Source organism: Tupaia chinensis, unplaced genomic scaffold (assembly GCF_000334495.1).
Source record: "Tupaia chinensis unplaced genomic scaffold, TupChi_1.0 Scaffold000119_1, whole genome shotgun sequence".
NCBI classification, from domain to species: Eukaryota; Metazoa; Chordata; class Mammalia; order Scandentia; family Tupaiidae; genus Tupaia; species Tupaia belangeri.
This window is the reverse complement of record NW_006159585.1, coordinates 5,433,455-5,438,339: the sequence shown is the minus strand read 5'-3', so window position 1 is coordinate 5,438,339 and position 4,885 is coordinate 5,433,455. Positions and strand designations below refer to the sequence as shown.

General features: G+C 41.8%; 1 long non-coding RNA gene across 1 annotated transcript in view; it reads left to right on the top strand.

Annotated features, from left to right (window-relative positions):
- The first annotated feature begins 719 nt into the window (after positions 1 to 719).
- LOC102480352 (uncharacterized) overlaps positions 720 to 4,885 on the top strand; it is a 19,827-nt gene continuing 15,661 nt past the window's right edge. Inside the window, exon 1 of the long non-coding RNA XR_333956.2 lies at positions 720 to 827. This is a non-coding gene — a long non-coding RNA (uncharacterized LOC102480352). The remainder of the gene's footprint in view (positions 828 to 4,885) is intronic.

Genomic DNA, 4,885 nt, shown 5'->3' with positions numbered 1-4,885 from the left:
GAAAGATGATAATTTGTTGATTTTAATAAGCTCCTGGATTGAGTTGCTATCACAGGCCAGTGCTTCGAGTCTGGGGTACCCACTGGGTAATGCAAGATGTAAAACTAAAATATTTGTCTGTGAACTCAAACACATTTTGATTTCTTAATGGTCACTATTACTAACCAGATAAGAGAAAAGACCTATCCACATAAAACAAACAAATGATTAGTTTTGACAACAGAAGCTTAAACAGGACGTTAATTAGCAGCCGTAGAGATGGGAAGGTTCTGGATGGGAACAATTACACAGACAAACCCACAGTATGGCTACAATGTGCCAGGGTCCCATCCCTTACCATATGGCTGCAGTCTGGCAAATGGCTCGTTGGCACTTCATTACCATATCACTTGGAACCCAGAAGCGAATCGTTTATGATTAGCTAATTCATTATGCTATCCTTGGTACCTCAAGGGGACCTGAGGGCTTTCCTACCCCATCATGTTATTTTAAGGACATATGACAAGGAAGAAACAGCCCTCCCTTCCCCAGCTGCCTCAAAGTACTGTTTGCTGGAAAGTTTGCTGGAATCTAGATAGGATCTTTCAAAAGAAAATAAACAAGTAAAAAAATCCCTGCAGTCATGAACTGTAGCCACAGCTGGAACTATTGGAACATTCCAGGAGATGAAAACAAAGATTGCCTCCTCCTTCCCTTCTTTCCTATTGAGGACACATCAGCCAGCTTGGGAGTATACTTAGCTACAGCAAGAGCACCATCAGGAAGGAACAGGACTAAAGACCATTACATAGGAGGCAGAAAACCATGGTTCTGGAAGGGGCTCTGGGGTAAGTCAGCTTGATGTTTAATCCTTAGCTGCAGAACCTGCAAAGTAGATGCAGTCCTCTCTGTCTTACCTACTTCCCAGTGGTGTGGTGAACAACATGAGAGAAAGGTCATTGATGGGGAAAATTACTTTGAATCATGAAGCTGATTAAGCCACAGCTGACCAGCCCATGAGGTATCAGAGAGATGCATTTTTCAAACCACTAGGCAGTGGGCAAGAAAGAAAGGGGAACAACCTCTCTCATTGAGATCTACTGTAGATCAGGTCTGCGTGCCCCTATAATTTAATATTTTAACTAGAGTTGCCAAGGAACTTTGCAAAGAAAAAAAAATAGTGGTTGGGCCAGAGAACTGGACAAAAGAAAGGTGTTTCCCAGAGACTAAAGCTTGACAGAGTATCTGGAATGCCTAAACAGGCAGAAAGCATTAAGACAGAAGAGTTGCAATAGCATGGCAAACAACCTGAAAGCGAAGGAATAGAAAAGGTTTTTTTGAAAGAGGAAAAATAAAAACCGAACCTTGACCTGGAAAGTTTAAAGTTAGCATGATTTGCTAAGCATTTGGCTAGAAAGGGATGTGGCAATACTGAAGGGAAACCTGCTCAGTACACACAGAGCGTGAGACAATATCCCATTCTGGATAAGGTGCATAACATGGAGAGGCTCCTTGTAGAGTTTTTTTTTTTTTTTAAATCCACTGCAGCACTTTTCCTAACTCTACCAAGCCTGCCTCTAAGTAATGGTCCCAGGACTGAGCAAGAGCCCTAATATCTTAAGTACACACACCACAATCACGAACACCATCACTCCTCTGCATCATCAATCTGACCTAAAAGAAGCATACTTGCCACAGTCAACAGTAATTACACATTTAATTAACTCTAATTTTGTTTCCTTTTTAGAATTCCAAAGGGCTTTGGGGAAGATTTTCCATGGCTCAGGCCTCTGGAAAGAGCTGTCCAGGGGACTTTAAAATGATGCCTTCTCTTTCTTGTGATAAATATCCCTGTAGCAGCAGTATAGGCATTAAAAAAGAAGAGATTTTATTTATTTTTTCTTTGAGGAAAAAAAAAAGAAATGAAACAAGCAGGTACTTCTCAGATCTCGAGGTTTATGAAACATAGAGACCTGGGTCTGAGTTCTAAGCCTGACATTGATTAATGGAGCAGCCTTGAAAGTGTCAGTTAACTTCTTTTATTTATTTTTTAATATTTATCTATTCATTTGCTGTGATCTCCAAGCCTGTGGGTCAGGGACTTGGACTGAAGATGGTTATGTGGGGATCCAGCACCTTACCTATTACGTCATCTGCTGACCCACGTGAGAAATCATGCCCCCCTTAAGAGGGATGACCATGTGACAATCCCTTCTCCATTCTCCTTCTGGGGTTTGGGCACATATGCACATGCAACCAGTGTGATTTTCAAGCTGCCAGGTTGGGGACTTGAACCTTGGGAGTCCAGCACTGTAACCACTATGCCACCTGCTGGCCCATCAGTTAACTTCTTTATGTCTCAGCTCTCTCATCTACAAAGTGACTATAAGGTAAACTTTATCATGTTGATTAGATGAGCTCTAATAAAACATTTCTTGAAGCATAATCTTCCTACTCCATGTGATTGCAGGGGTTCTGGGTTGCACTTTTGTTTTAGGAATGGATTTGGGTACCTCTCAGCTTGACCACTAATACTCAGTTATTCAATATTTTTGCCAAAATACTTGTTGTGACTTCTTTCTTTCTTCCATGAGTGAGAGAGACAGAGAAAGAGGAAGACTCAGCGATAGTGAGACAGTGAGAGAGCAAGCGAGTGAGCGTGAGAGAGAGAGAGAGAGACATCACCCCTAACAGGATCCACCCCCAACTTCAGCCCTCTGCAGATCATGGGCAGAGGTGTGACCAGTGTACTTAGGGAAGTCTCTGAACACCAACCTGGAACCTTCCCACAGGAGTAAGCCTTGCAGTGTGCCAACTTTTACTGCTGCACCACTGCCTGGCCTCTCACAGTTTTGATGTATGGGGATATGGTGACCCTTGTCAACAACACAAACTCTACATGTAAAGCAGCTCCTATGGGAGTAAGATGCATTTTATCATCTGCCCTATCTATTGAACCCAACTGGACACCTTCACTTTGCCAAGTGCTCTGTCAGGCTCTCGAGTAAAAGGATGAGAGACAAAGACTCTGCTCTGACTTGTAAACAGATCACTTTAGTAAAAGACGGTATGTGAGACAATAGGTTATTGGAGGATTTCTCAAAGATGTTTCATCCTCCAAGCATTTTCCACATTGGAAACACCAGAGCATATACTAAAAGGCTTCCTTCTTTCTCCAACCCAGTTCTACAAGTAGAACTTGGGAAATTGCCTATTTAACAAGCCCTCCAGGAGCTCTCCCTGACACAAAAGACAGGGAAAGTCAGTTACAGGAACCACCGAAGGATGGCACAGTCTCCTGCCTTTATGGACAACTTACTTGAGTTTTGTGCTCTTCTAGGCTCTATAGAAAAATCCAGTAACATTTAACATAGAATTCACTGCCTTTAGGATCTTAGAGCCTCTATTTTTCTCTCTAGGTATAAAACTAGACTATCATATCTGAGGATAAGGAGAAAACCACAGGGTTGGAACTCATTACTCATGATATTCTTGTTTTAGCCAAGATCTGCTGGCTTCTTTCTCCTATGACTCTCTTGTCCCTTGGGAAGAAGCCACTCCCACTGGGAGACTTAGCACTGAGATGACTCTGATCTTAGGTGGGCTCTTGCGGGGCCCTTATCATTGTTAGTCCTGCTCTGACCCTGTAACTCCGTACCAGACCTCAGCTGTGTTCTGGGCTCTCCTTCATCCTTACCCAGTGTCTTGGGACCTCTATGATCTTTTTTTTTTCTTTTTCTCCTGTGTCTTTGCCAAGGACATGTCCTTCACCTTGAAGCCCTATGAATGGAGACAATTTTACCTTCTCTGTCTTGAGATATAGCCTGGTATAGGTAGGACAAAGCATTTTTACCAAAAGCATTCCATTAGAACTAAGTAACAGTTTTACATTATTCCAGAAAGGTCATACTGTGCTTGTTTGTTTGTTTCCATTTGTTAGAGTGTGTGTCTGCTTGCCAGAGAGAGATAGAGACACAGAGAGAGAGAGAGAGGAAGAATGCACTGCCCAGTGGGGGGTGGTCATGTCGCAATTTCTTCATTTCTCCATCCTGTCAGGATTTTGGGCCTGCATGTACACATGCCTGGTATGTTTTTCAAGTTGCCAGTGCCAGGATTTGAACTGTATAGTTAGCTATGTGGGATTTGGCTCCCTTAACTGCTAGACCATGGATCTGGCCCTTTTATAGTTATGTTTTAGGGATTTATTTAAGTTCACAAAGGTGGTAAATGTACTTAACTACTATATGTAGTTATTTAAGTATAATAATCAAAAGTCCCTTATCGGGGGAATGTTTGGATAGGTCATAACTAGAGAGTCGTTTTGACTTTTTCTGGATGTATTCAGTACTTGAAATGGCCACTGATGCTTTTAGTGAGCCAGTTTGCCATGGTGGAAATAGGATGGCATTTGGAGTCTCCTCTGTTTCTTATTTTCTGTATGATCTTGGGAAAATTTTAGCCTTTATGACCCTCAGTTTCGTTTATTTATTTATTTGTTTATTTATTTATTTATTGTAAAATGGGATAATAAACCCATAGCAGAGGGTTTTTTTTTTTTATTGTCAGAGGTCATATGCACTCACCAGGGAGAGAGAAAGAGATGGAGAGAGAGAGAAAGTACTCCCCAATGGAGTATGGTCATGCTGCAATCACTTCTGCTCCATTTTTCCATTTTTATATCCTGTTGGGATTTTGGATGTGCACAAACTGTACCTAGCATGTTTTTAAGCACTGGGGGCTGGTATTTGAACCATAGATGGTCCTATGGGATAGGGCTTCATTCATCACCAGGCTATGGAGCCAGACCCACAGCAGAAGGTATTGTTGAGTGGATTGAATGGAATAATGTTAGTAATATCCTTGGCTCAATACATGTTAATTTCATGTAGTTTCTCTCCCATTTCCT